The sequence below is a fragment of the Petromyzon marinus genome, unplaced genomic scaffold (assembly GCF_048934315.1).
Source record: "Petromyzon marinus isolate PM22_M1 ecotype Great Lakes invasive population unplaced genomic scaffold, UKy_Petmar_22M1.pri1.0 PM_Scaffold_1, whole genome shotgun sequence".
Classification (NCBI taxonomy): Eukaryota; Metazoa; Chordata; class Hyperoartia; order Petromyzontiformes; family Petromyzontidae; genus Petromyzon; species Petromyzon marinus.
In genome coordinates, this window is record NW_027423057.1 from 263,255 (window position 1) to 277,676 (window position 14,422).

Genomic DNA, 14,422 nt, shown 5'->3' on the forward strand with positions numbered 1-14,422 from the left:
TCACCCCTCTCCTCGTCCTCTTCACACCTCATCTCGTCCTCCTCACCCCTCACCTCCTGACCTCGTTTTTCTTACCCTTCACCTCGTCCTCCTCACCCCTTGCCTCGTCCTCCTCACCCGCTCCTGACACGGCCAACACACACGCCCATGGCAACCTCACTTAGGGCACGGCACACCGACTTAGCATCACCCTCATTTATACCTCCACGTTTATTGGCCTCGTTCTATCGTGACGGCCAAGACGCTGGACGTTTGTGATAAAGAACTTCGTAGCTCATCGGATTCCTCCTCCAGTGTACAAATAAATAAATATCACGGCTCTGATCTCTTTGCGGCGCCGCAGTGGCGTTGATCACTCGCCGCCTCCCCATGGCACGACTACGACGCCCTCTGTTGGACGCTGTGTGTCATCAACATTGTTGCCTGTGATTACACTCAACACATCGTTGTTGTTGTTGTAAGTGATTACACTCAACACAACGTCGTTGTGTGTAATTACACTCAACACAACGTCGTTGTGAGTGATTACACTCAACACAATGTCGTTTTGAGTGATTACACTCAACACAACGTTGTTGTTTGTGATTACACTCAACACAACGTCGTTGCGTCTCATCAATATTTTTGTGTGTGATTACACACACAACAACGTTGTGTTTAATCACGCAACAATGTTGTGTGTAATCACTCACATATTGAGTGATTACACACTCGGCGTGTGTCTGTAGCAGTTGTACGTGTACCGCTTGTCGTAGATGTTCGCGGTTTGAATCCAGCGGCCGCCCTGTTTAATGCTACAGGCGTGTTCACCGCAAAGACACCATGTGCCGTCTGCTTCAGTGGACGTTGAAGATCCCAGCGTCATGGACCAGATTAACCGAATTAAATACAATTGCCCGCAAATTACCCAGTTGGAATATACTGTGCCTAGTAATCATTGCTGGGAAATGTGGTAGAACCCTCCTGAAAAGAGCCAGTAGGGCTATCCTGGCTAAAACTGACCACCCACCCCCTCGTGTGGCATGCTAGCCTTAATAGGTGCTCGCTAACAGCACGTATTTATCGAACAGACTGTTAAATGAAGGGACTGTGTCTTCATTTGAGTCCGTGACTGTGTAGCCTGGTACATAAGGGTGCCGCGGTGGTGGGATGTTAACTCCTTCACCTGGTATGCAAGAGGTCGTGTGGTCGATCCGGACCCTGACGCCTGTATATTTGGAGTTTGCATGTCTCTCTCTCTCCCGTGGTCGCGTGGATTGTTCTCCAGGTCTTCCAGTTTTCCCCTCCATATTTAGAAACATGCGTTCAGAGCAGGAGTCTCAAACTCAACTTACCTGGGGGCCGCTGGAGGTAGAGTCTGGGTGAGGCTGGGCCGCATCAAGTATTCCAAAAAAAAGTGCAACTGATCCAATCTTCTCAATCTTTATTAATAACAGTTCAGAACATGAACGGTTCTTCAGAACATAGGCTTCTCTTACCTACTCCATGCTTCCAGAGACCTGGCAGCGCTTCCTCTTCTTACACAGCTGAGCCACATTTGGCTTGAGGGAGGAAGCAATTGAGACCCTCAGTATGGCTTGAAATGCTCATCAGTAAGTTTGGACCTGTACTTTGACTTATTAAAGTTCATGGTGCAAAAGAGCTTTTCACACAGATATGTGCTCCCAAAAAGGCACATGGTCCGCTTGAACATCCTGGAAAGCTCAGGGAAGGTGGGGGTGATATATTTACATGTTTTTATCCCAATACCTGAGTATTTGGGATCTTATTTAGTATGCCCTTTCTATATATTCTGAGAGGTATTTGAAAACTTTATCATTGTTCATGCTTTTTTTGAGCACTTCGTTTTTCTTATCATTATTAAATTCATCAATCGTGTTCTCTCTCAGGTGTTTATACCTTTCACATTCATAAATAAAGTGATCTAGATTTTCTTCTTTTTGTTCACATCCTACATATCCTTCTGCTCTAACCAATCTCTCTGGATGCCATTGAGCTGACTCTGGTGTCCATGTTACTCCACCTGTCTTAATTCTTAACATCAAGTGCATTGTCTCATGTTTTATATCTTTTAATTTTTTGCTCTTTTTCATTAAATTGTTCTTGGTAAATTATTTTCTTTTGCGATTGCACATATCTGTCCTTTTTCCTTTTCTTTGTTTCTCTTGTAATAATAATCTATAACTTCTTTATAATATTCAGGTTCTAACCACCATTTGGCTTTTGTTCTTGCCACCCATCTCATGCTATTTGCTATCCATGTAATTATTTTCCCTTTCCTATTGCAACACTCTGTTGTCTTTATTAGGTCACTGATTACACTTGTTGAGTCCGCCCACTTCCTAAGTCCTCTGTACCTTGCACTGAGTGACAGGATATATTTTCCTTCCACTTGGTGTCACTCCGGAATCACGTTTCAACCAAGTGACTAACGTTGCTAATTCGCGTTGGCTAACTTGTCAACAAACACCGGAAGCTGTCACGAGCCTGAGCTATGGTAAAAATATATAATAATTAAAAAATAAATAATTGATGCCAAATAGTGGGCCACAAAATATCGTTCCGCGGGCCACAATTGGCCTGCGGGCCGCGAGTTTGAGACCCCTGGTTTAGAGTATTGTACTGCTATAAATTTCCACAAGATGAGCCGCTCCGTTAAAACTAACATTTGTGACCAGATCGCTTCTTAAAAAGAGCTATATGGCTCACTTACCTGGTAAAATAAAAAGTTACATTTCAAATAATCACCACGGTAATGTGTTACCCACACGACCTTGAACTTGAGGCATCGCGCAGAACGCGGCATGCAGTGTGGGGTTAGCTGGGTGGTGCAGGGAGCTGCTACTACTTGCAGAGGGGGGCGGGGCAGGGGGGGACTGAGTCCTCTTGCATAATTGACTTGCGGATTGACCGATGCATAGACGAAAAGATAGCACGTGAATAAATGAGTGTACGGCTGGACTGCAAATGAATGGACAATATTCTTCATCGCCATTTTAAAAAAACTTAACATTGTAATCCATCACCCTGTACATCTGCTGAACCAACGTATCCTACAGGAGCATATGAGTGTGTTTTCATACATTGCCTGAGTGTGTGTTTCTTGCGTATGATCGGTATGTGTTTTACGCATGATCCTTAGTTGATATCACAAGATATTTGCCTGTTTTTCTAATGATCTGCACGTGTTTCATGCATAATCTCTGGGTTTCACACATGTTCTGTGTGGGTGGCTGGGACCACCCTCAGCTGCCTTTTTCTCCCGAGTTGCGATGTGTACACATCGTACCAGATACTAATTTAAGGCTGAACCGACCTCTCAAGATCCAGGACGCACTGGTGATGGTGGCTGTAAGCGGGAATCGAGCTCGGGTCGCCGGATTCATTGTAGCGCAGCGTGCTAAACCCACACGCTCACAGACAGGACTCCAGCTCATCCACCTCGCGCACCTTTGCCAGGAACTTCCAATTGTGGAGCGACGAGCAAATGAAGCGACCCGACCTCCCCTCGGGATACGATGGCTGGCAGGTGGTTGAAGCTATCCGGCAGGAAGCGAGTGCAGGTAACGCTCACCTGAGCGTTGCGAGGCGTGCCCCGCAGGTGGTATCACGTGGGACGATGGATGTGCGACCACGCTATGGCCCTTTCACGATTCCGCTGCTGTATGGGGACCGCCACAACCTAGCGGATCGTTGCGGTGTATTTGACCATACTTCACCACGCTGGTTGGTTGCAGGTGTGGGGAGCGGCACAGTGCAAGGGTTCATGTTGCTGGACTGCCCCTTTTCTGATCATGTGACCCTTGCCAGATTAATTCTGCAAATGCGCAATCGCCGAGCCATGCGACAGCACCCCCGGTTTGCCACGTGTAGCTCTTGTAGACGATGACAACAAACACGCACCCTGCTCTACGGAGCCTGACAGCAGTCATGATGGTGGTGGTTTGCGTGGTACCTTACCATCAGACAAAAAAACTAAACAATTTTGTATTTTACCCGGTAAAGCTCACTGAGCTATATAGATGTTTCTCTGAAGCGACCTGCCTATCACAAATGATAACTCAACGAAGTGGCTTATCACGCGGAAATGTATTCTAGCCTCGATATTACAGCTGAATACAAATCCTCAGAGGGTACCCACGAGCCCGGGCAGCAAGGGGGCAGTTGGCAGATGGTAAGGGGCCAAGGAGCAAGGGGGAGGATGGAGAAGGGCAGCGGGGAGTGGAGCAGTGGTGTGGCACGTTCGAGTGATGCAAATATTAACTGATTTGTATTGAATACAACTAGAACAATTTACACCGGTGCGTTGATCGATATGATCTTGATTATAATGTTAACGATAATTATGTTGAGATTAGGATATGCAGGAGATAGTGATTATAATGATAATGTCTCTACGCATGGTGATGGTAGAGAACTATTAATCTGGTGATGATGTAATGATGATGGCTTGGCAAGTTGAAGATGGTGATGATAGTGCTCCTGCTGGTGGTGGTGGTGGTAATTCAGATGATGATTATGATGCTGCGACTTGCTGTAGCTGCTTATAATAATAATGATGCTGCATCTGCTGCTGACGATGATGATCCCCCCCACCCTCGTCCACCCCCGCAGGTTCTGAGGATCACCGCATGGTGGTGCAAGCACTGAGCCTGCTGAAGCGCGGGAGTGCGGAGAGGCGACCCCGCAAGATGGAAACAGGAGGGACAGGGTCCTCCTGGGGGGATATCGTGAGCGGCGCAGGGGGTCCTAGCGGGGTCGAGAGGGGAGGAGACACAGCGGATGGACACCTCATTGTTCCCCCCGACGGGGACCCTAATGGGGTCCCAGTGGGCGGGGACTCGGGTGGGAGATAACGGCCGAGGTTCGCGTGGCGAGAACAAACGCGCGACCCCGTGTGCGCGTGAGCGTGCGGGGCCACGAGGGCACGTACACGGGACCCAACCTCGGCGGGTTCGAGGAGGCCCTCCTGGAGCTTGGACTGCACGAGGCTTGAGACGGAGGTAGGTGGCTGAGGGGTTGGGTGAGCGACAGGTTGGGTGAGTGAAGGAGGCATTGATTGATTGCGTGGGTAGAGGGTGAGTGGGTAATGTTGAGTGAGCGGGTGTATGTGGTTGAGTTAGTTGGTAGGTAGCCGAGTGGGTGAATGTGGGAGGTTGAGGGGGTGAATGAATGGTTGGATGAGAGAGTGGGTTGGTGAGTAGGTGGGTGAGTGTGGGAGGTCGAGTGGGTGAGTGAGGGGGGTCGAGTGGGTGAGTGAGACGGATGGTGAGTGGGTGGGGGAGTTTGAGTGGGTGAGTGGATGCGTGGGTGATTTGGTAAGTGCATTGTTAATTGTGTAAATGGCTCGGTGAGTCAGTGAGTGCGTGCATGGGTGGGTAAGTGAGAGGATGAGTGGGTTGGGGAGTGCGTGAGTGGGTTGGGGAGTGCGTAAGTGGGTGGGGGAGTGAGTGGGGGAGCGAGTGGGCGGGTTAGTGATTTAATCAATCATCGTGTGATTGAATGGTTGAACGGAGGGGTAGGTGAATGAGTGTTTGTGGTTTAGTGAGTGTGTGTGTGGATGAGTTAGTGGGTGGGTGAGTGGATGATTGTGGGAGGTTGAGGGGGTGAGTGGATGTGTAATTTAATGGTTGTATGGGTGGGTGAGCGTGGGAAGTTAAGTGGGTGTGTGAATGAGTGAAGGGGTGGGGGAGTTGAGTGGGTAGGTTGTTGGATAATTGGGGTGAGTGAGTGGGTGAATTATTGGGTGGCTGAGTGGGTGTCCGGGTGAGTTAGGGGGTGGGTCAATATGGGTGGATGGGTGATGGAGTCGGTGATTGAGTTTGTAAATTGAGTGGGTGATTGAGTAGTAGGGTGAGAGTGGGTGGTTGGGTGGGTGGAGGTGAGAGGTTGGGTGAGTTGGTGGGTGGGTGAATGAGTGGATTGATCAGTTAGTGTGTGGTTGAGTGGGTGGTTGTCTGAGTGGGTGAGAAGATGGGTCGTTGAGTGAGTGGATGGGTTATAGATTGAGTGGGTGGTTGTGTGATTGATTGGCTGAGCAAAGGGGTGAATAAGTGGATTTGTGTGGTTGAGTTACTGGTTAGGTGGGTGAGTGCATGAGTGTGGGAGGTTGAGAGTTCGTTGGTGAGTGTTTGAGTTAGATATTGAGTTGGTGGTTATGTGATTGAGTAGGTGAGCGGAGGATTGGGTGAGTGAATAGATGTTTATGTTTGAGTTAGTGGGTGGGTGATTGGATGAGTGGGAGGGTAATTGGATGAGTGGGAGATTTAAATGGTGAGTGAATGGGTGATTGAATGCTTGGATGGGGGGTGAGTGATTGAATTGGTGGATACGAGATTGAGTGGGTGGCTGGGTGAGTGGGTTAGTGAGTGGGTGTGTGGGTGTGTGTGTGTAGATTAGTTTGGTATGAGATTGAGTGGGATGCTGGGTGAGTGGTTGAGAAGATAGGTGGGCAAGTTAATGAGTGAGTGGGTGGGTAAGCGGAGGGGTGAGTGACGGGTTGGGTGAGTGAGTGAATGGGTGAGTGACGGCTGGGTGGGTAATTTAACATGGGAATCTTCTTTGGTTCTTTCGGTAAAGTCACGTAGAATGAGAATAAAATAATAAATTGATAAAATAAAATAACATAACACAATAATATTCTCACGACGTTTCGGCCACAACACAAGCGGCCTTCATCAGGTGAAGGGACGAGACTGTCTGGTAGGACAGCGCTGGAGGCGCTGGAGGCGCTGTCCTACCAGACAGTCTCGTCCCTTCACCTGATGAAGGCCGCTTGTGTTGTGGCCGAAACGTCGTGAGAATATTATTGTGTTATGTTATTTTATTTTATCAATTTATTATTTTATTCTCATTCTACGTGACTTTACCGAAATAACCAAAGAAGATGAATCATTGCAGTCACGAAAGCTTTAATTCGAAATTTAACATGGGAAATTGAGTGGGTAAGTTAGCGTGTAAGTGAGTGGATGGTTGAGTCAGAGAGTGAGGCGCCAAGGTGGTGAGATGTTCACTATTTTGCCTTGTATACAGGAGGTGGTAGATTCGATCCCGACCCTGTCGCCTGTATATTTGGAGTTTGCAAGTTCTCACCCGTGGTCGCCTGGATTTTGTTCTAGATCCTCAGGGTTTTCCCTCTGCATTTAGAAGCAACATGCGTTTAGAGGATTTGGCTGCAATAAATGTATCTGTGATAAGCCACTCGTATATCTATCATTTGTAGCCAGGTCTATTCTGAAAAGGATCTATATAGCTTAATGGGTCTTGCCTGGTGAAATAAAAAGTAAATTTCAGTTTAAAGCTTTCATGACTGCAAGGATTCATCTTCTTGGTTCTTTCGGTAAAGTCACGTAGAATGGGAATAAAATAATAAAATAAAATAAGACGATAAAATTATCACGACGTTTTGGCCACAACACAAGTGGCCTTCTTCAAGTGAAGAGACAGGTCTGTCCGGAAGACAGCTTGAATGAACGCTGACATGCAAGGACCGCGTCTATTAAGCTGTGTGGGCGGAGTTAAAATATGAATTTGCATGTTACCTGCATCACCTCCGGAGAGGAGGAGGGAGGGGGCTGGGAACACAGGCAGAGAGGAAACAAGAAAAGGGGCAAGTGCAACAGCCAAGGTGCACTGTTGTGTCCTGAGTTGCCTTATGACTATGCTGTAAACTGGACTACTATATAATACAATATTATACCTTCCAATCTAAACTACATGGTATAACATCACATCATAGACAAATTCCACTTTTGAATTATACAATGCGTTACTTTACACTACCCTATACTTTAGATTATAAACTATTAGACTTGTGATATTACACTGTCTTATTCTATGAACCCAACTATATACCACACTGATGTATATTCATTATGCAATTACGATGCTATATATTGCCTTATGAGTTATGTTAAACATTACAATGTTATACTATTAATTATTATACTACATGTTGTAAACCATACCATTGACCGTGGTGTGAGAAGTATTAAGAGGCAGTGCCAGCGAAAGGGCTGCGGTCTGAAAATCACCATAAAATACAATCAATTAAGAACCGAAATGGTTTAAAACATCTTTCCAATGGTTACTAAGCCAGAATCCATCTTCTCGGTTGAAATTGTCTCTGTGCTTGTATATGTGGATGGCCTCATGAACGAATCTCTCATGGTAGCTGGTTGGCTTGCAACGAACCTCTGTCTTGGAGAAGTCAATGTCATGTGAGCCCACTGAATTATAACAGTGATCTGCCACGGCAGAGGAGTTCGTCCTACCGTGTTTCAAGTCTGCTTTATGTTCGCGGATGGGGTCCAATATATGTCGTATGGTTTATCCAATGTAGCTGCTACCACAGAGGCACTTTAGTTTGTAAAAGCCCAGGTACTGTATGTCTGGAACCACATCCTTTACAGATGGAACCAGATCACGGATTTTTTGTACTGTGTTGAATCGGACCTGGATCTTGTGTTTATTCAGGATTTTGGAGATATTTTAGTGACCCCCGCAATGTACAGTGAGGGAAAAAAGTATTTGATCCTCTGCTGATTTTATACGTTTGCCCACTGACAAAGAAATGATCAGTCTATAATTTTAATGGTCGGTTTATTTGTGGTGAAGGTTGTTTTGAAAACGAGCTATGTAGCTCATTGGGCCTAACCTGGTAAAATAAACATAATTTAGTGTGTAGGTGAGTGAGCGGCGTGTGAGTGAGTGCATACGTGTGTAGGTGAGTGGGCGGTGGGTGAGTGAGATATTGGGTTAGAGATATAGTAGTGGATGGCTTGCTGAGTGGGTGAGTGGCTCTGTGGTTAAGTTAGTGGGTGGTTGAGGTAGTGGGTGGTTTAATTAATAGGCGATTTAGTTTGTGAGTGGTTGAATTATTGGGTGGTTGACTGATGGGTGGGTGAATAATTCCGTGGTAATGGGTGAGTAGATGAGTGGGCGGGTGGTTGGGTGAGTGGGGGATTAGAAATTGAGTGGATTGCAGGGTAAGTGGATGTGTAAGTGGGGTGGGTAAGTAGGTGAGTGGCTGAGGGAGTGGGCAGCTGGTTGGGTGAGTGGGTGGGTTAGAAATTGAGTGGGTGGCAGGGTCAGTTGATGTGTAAGTACTGGGTGAGAAGGTGAGTGGCTCATTGAGTAAGTGAGTGGATGGGCGAGTAGGTGAGTGGATGGATGAGGGAGTGAGTGGGTGGGTGAATTAGTGGGTGGGTGAGTGGATGTTTGGGTGGGTGGATGAGTGAGTGAGTGTGTGGGTGAGTGAGTGAGTGTGTGGGTAGGTGGTTAGGTGGTTAGTGTGTGGGTTAGAAGTTGAGTGGGTTAGTACCTGAGTGAGTGAGTCGGCGGGTGGGTTGGTGAGTTCGTTGTTGGATGAGTGGGTGAGTATTAGTGGGTAGGTATGTAGGTGAGTGATTGACTGTGTGGGTGGGTGAGTGAGTGAAGAGATGGGTAGGTGGGTTGGTTGGTGGGTGCGTGAGTGAGTGAGTAAGTGGGTGCGTAAGTGCATAAATGGGTAGGTGAGTGAGTTAGTGGGTATGAGATTGCGTGGGTGGTTGGGTGAGTGGTTGAGAATTAATTTTGATGAGTTAGTGGGTGGGTGATTCGGTGAGTGAGTGGTTGGGTTAGCGTATGGGTAAGTGAGCAAGTGGTTGGGTGAGTGTGTGGGGTAGTGAGTGATTGAATAAGTGGGTGAGTGAGGGGCTGGGTGGTTGGCTTGGCTAGTGAGATTGTGGGTGGGTAAGTGAATGGGTGTATTGGTCGGTGAGTGTGTGAGTAAGTTAGTCGGCACGTGATTGAGCGGGTGGCTGGCTGAGTGTGGGAGAAGATGGGTGGGTGAGTTAGTGGGTAGGTGAGTTGGTGCGTGGTTGGGTGAGTGAGGGGGTGGTTGGGTGAATGGGGGAGTGACTGGTGGGTGGGTAAGTTAATGTGGGAGGTTGAGTGGGTGAGTTAGTGTGTAATTGGGTGAGTGGGTCAGAGAGCGGGGTGCCACTATGGTGAGATATTAACTACCTCACTGAGTATACAGGAAATCGTGTATTCGATTCTGACCCTGCTGCCTGTATATTATGAGTTTTAATGTTTTGCCTGTGTCCTCGTAGATCTTTCTCCGGGTCCTCCAGATTTATCCCTCCGCATTTAGAGTCAAGATTTGTTTAGAAGAAATGTCAGCTTGATAAGCCACTTCGTTCACGTATCAGTTGTAACCAGATCACTTCTAAAATGTTTTATATAGCTCTGTGGGGCTTACCTGGTAAAATACAAAATAGTTTAGTTGTAGTTTATTGGATGGGTGATTGGGTAGGTGGGTAGTTCGGTGCGTGGGTGGGTTAGAGGTTGAGTAGGTGGCAGGATGAGTGGGTGGGTGAGTAGATAAGTGGCTGGTGAGCAGGTAGGTGGGTGAGTGCATGAGTTATAGATTAAGTGGGTGAATGGGTCAGTGTGTGATTTGGGGCATGAATAGGTGATTGGGTGGGTTAGTGGAGTGTTGAGTGAGTGGGTCGTTGAGTTAGTGAGTGGGGGGTATGCAGGTGGGTTCGTAGGTAAGTGGTTAAGCGAGTGGCTGGGTGTGTTGATGAGTGAGTGGGTTTCGCGATTGAGTGGGTGCCACGGTGATTGGGTTCATGAGTGCTTGGCTGGGTGTTTGAGTGGGTGGGTGGGAGGCTGAGTCAGAGTGGAGCGCCAGGGTAGCGGAATGTTAACTCCCTCGCCATTTGTATAAGACATTGTGGGTTCGATCCCGATTGTGACGCCTGTATATTTGGAGTTTGCATGTTCTCCCTGTGGTTGCATGGATTTTTCTCTGGGACCTCCGAGTTTTTCATGCATATTTAGAAATATACATTTAGAGGCTTTGGCTGCTATAAATGTCCACGTGATAAGCCACTTCTTTGAGCTATCATTTGTTTGCCACGTCGTTTCCGACAAGGATCTATATAGCTCAGTGGGCCTTACCTGGTGAATTTTAAAAATAATTCAATTGTAGTTGAACTATTTTAAGTTAATAGGTGGATGAGTGGGTCGGTGGGTTGGTGAGTGGCTGGTTTAGTAAGTGAGAGGTTGGATGAGTGGGTCGGTGGGTTGGTGAGTGGCTGGTTTAGTAAGTGAGAGGTTGGATGAGTGGGTGGGTGGTTGAGTTGTTGGTTTAGAGATTCAGTACGTGGCAGGGTGAGTGAGTTTGTGGTTGAGTTGTTGGTTTAGAGATTCAGTACGTGGCACGGTGAGTGAGTGGGTGGGTGGCTTTACGAGTCGGTGGGTGGGTGGATAAGTCAGAGAATGGGGCGCCATGGTGGCTAGGAGATGTTAACTGCCTCGCCTGGTATATTGGACTTCGTAGGTTCGATCCCGACCTTGACGCCTGCTGTATATTTGAAGTTTGCATGTTCTCCCCGTGGTCGTGCAGATTTTTCTCCGGTTTCTCCAGTTTTTCCCTGCACATTTAGAAACATGAGTATTTTGAGCATTTGGCTGCTATAAATTTCCCTGTGATAAGCCACTTCGTTAGGCTATCATTTGTGGCCAGGTCGGTTCTGAAAAATAGCTCTGGTAAAATAAAAAATGGTTTCATTTATAGTCTACATAGGATTGACTTCCCAGGAAGTAACACTCATTGTATAAACCCCAGAAGAATATTGTTTTGAGTCACCCAAACCAGAATGTGAACTGATATATTCGTATTTTCAAGCGAGGTTCTCGGCCACAGACCACCTGGACAAATATGATGTAGTTTAGTTTGCATATGAATTATTACTTGGGGTTTGTTGACATGATAAAGTTAATGTTTTCTTTGACAGGTCTATTGTGTTGTACACTCTGACAGGGGCTCAGGCTTGTTGGGGCAGCATCTGGCTGAAATGCACCTTCACAACAGAAGATTGGAGAGAGGCTTCACAAGGAAGAGAAAACTATCGGTATTGAATCATGAAATTGTAAAACATGTGGAAAACTAGGCCCACCGATCCAACCCTAGCATCATGTCAACTATGTATTATGTTGACATTCCTTCGCACTGAGAGTAGGCATGCCAATGGGATCTAATGAATATGTGTTAACAGGCGATTTGTGTGTAAACAAACACACATTTCATACAGCTGTTTATTAATCGTAAAAATCAAGCGATTGAGCTAGTGAATGAGATACACACATGCTGTCATTATTTCATACATGAACACAACCAGTGAGCCAGCGGTCATGATTTTCCACACCTAATCACATTCATCTCTTTGTTTTAGCCATCTTTGTGATGAAGGGAACTGTATTGTTCATGTGTGTGCAATGTACTTTTATATGAATTATGTTGGGTAATATATGAAAGTCCATCAGGGCAAACTCTTCTGCAAAGGAGACTTAGAGAATTCAACATTGCGTCCCTTTATATTTTTGCTAATCGCAATATTTTTCGATTTAAAGCTTTCGTGACTGCAGGAATTCATATTCTTGGTTCTTTCGGTAAAGTCACGTGGAAGGGAAATAATAAAATAATACAAATAAAACATTATATAATAAAATTTTCACGAAGTTTCGGCCACAACACAAGCAGACGTCCTCAGATGAAGAAACAGAGCTGTCGGAAAGACAGCGTCTTAATGAACACTGGGCAGTGAACACTGGGCAGTGTTCATTAAGACGGTGTCTTTCCGACAGCTCTGTTTCTTCACCTGAGGACGGCTGCTTGCGTTGTGGCCGAAATGTCGTGAGAATTTTATTATATTATGTTTTATTTGTATTATTTCCCTTCTACGTGACTTTGCCGAAAGAACCAAGAATATAATCGCAATATGTTCAGGAGGTAAATGTCAAGGTCTGCTAGCCAAAAGAAGGCTTTAGGAGAGAGTTCATGTAGTTTTGCTATTCATTCATTAAAGGGCAATAGAGTAAATGCTCAAATAAATGTTTTCAGCTAATTTTGTATATACGCTAGATTTACAAGTCTATAATGTACAGAAAATACCATGGTTGGCCAGACCATCGCTCGGCATCTGCATGTGGCTCCTGGGCAGTTCAAGTGTGGCTCTGCAGAGGCGCTGCTAATTTGTAACTCTTCAATTTAACTTTATATGAAGTGAGAACAATCTGGTATCGGAGGCAGGCCATGAGTACTCCCAGGGCACTGAGATTTCTAAACTCAAAATTCCACAGCCAGTCGACACGAGTCAACTTCTGTATGGCTAATCTTTATCTCTTGTGGCTCCCGCGGCCATCTGAAGATTATGGTATGCTGCTGGTAGGGTCAGGAAAGTTGGTCACCCTTGGTATATATCTGTATATGGGTTGATGATTTTGTGCAATGTTCAGCTGCTCCGTCACGACAGGGGTCCCAGTCAGTTTGAGACTGCTAAATTAAGGTTCTCATGTGCTTTACAGATTTTGATAAAAATTTCAGTCTTGAATTTCTCCCAACAGGTATGGACCCTGGGCAGGAGGATGTAGAGTATGTGGGATTCATACGGCTATATGCTGTGGTTACATCCCACATGTGATCTCCGCTTTAAAGTCATGAAACTGGTTGTAGCCCATTTAAATTTTAATATACCCGTTTAACACGTAGGCTTTCGCGGCCAATATCATCCATAATATCGTTTTTTTTTGGGTTAGATCGTTGAAATATAAATTTGTCGTTAAACCCGCCACCACCGACACAGCCAATTCGTAAGGTTTGTCACATAAACAGAACATTCCAATTCGTGAAGGGCTCACAAGTGACGTAATCACATCTATCCCTCCAAGGAATGAAACAGGAGGATTTCTCTACGAATTTGGCTGTCCACCTAATGATGATAGTTGTAATTACTGGCGAAACGTCATACTCAGATTGTAAATGTTGTGGATTTTCTCTCCAACACTTCTGTTTGCTGTACAAGTAGCGGATTGGCATGTTCCGTTTACGTGACAACCTTACTAATTGGCTGTTAGGTGGTGGTGGGTTTAACGGCTCATTTATTTTTATGCGATCTAACCCAGAAAAACTATATTATAGATTTAATGTACCCTTTTGTTGAAGGACAGCCTGGGTGACCAAAGTTTTATAGGAACGGCAATAATGTTTACTTGATTAAATTAGTTTTATCATGGAGCGGTGAAATCAGCTGTTGTTCAGATGTCAGTCTAATTAGTATTACATTGTAGAAATATGAGAGTCCTTTGTGTAATAGTCTATTAACCACTGATGATGGTAACATTGGTTTAAGGTTACATTTTAAGAAGAACTAGATTGGCGTACATTTTATCTTGCATAAGTACACAAATTTATAAAACAATATATTTGATTAAAAAAATGCATATATTTTCTTCCATTGCACACAGTTGTACCATTGATAACAGGGCACACAGTTACAACTGACATCACCAGATGTCACTCAAGTTCCCTCAGAGATCGATCTTGCATAACCAGTGTTCACATAATCAGTTATGTTTTCGCTAATTACCAATT

General features: G+C 45.6%; 1 long non-coding RNA gene across 3 annotated transcripts in view; it reads left to right on the forward strand.

Moving 5' to 3' along the window:
- Window positions 1–14,422, forward strand: part of LOC142922483 (uncharacterized) — a 43,414-nt gene that overhangs the window by 16,504 nt on the left and 12,488 nt on the right. For 2 of the 3 annotated variants that reach the window (XR_012940075.1, XR_012940073.1), the window contains exons 1-3: window positions 3,464–3,563; window positions 4,615–5,003; window positions 11,813–11,903. The exons of the other annotated variant lie outside the window; for it this stretch is intronic. This is a non-coding gene — a long non-coding RNA (uncharacterized LOC142922483). Of the gene's footprint in view, window positions 1–3,463; window positions 3,564–4,614; window positions 5,004–11,812; window positions 11,904–14,422 lie in introns of those variants that run through there. 3 annotated transcript variants of the gene reach the window in all.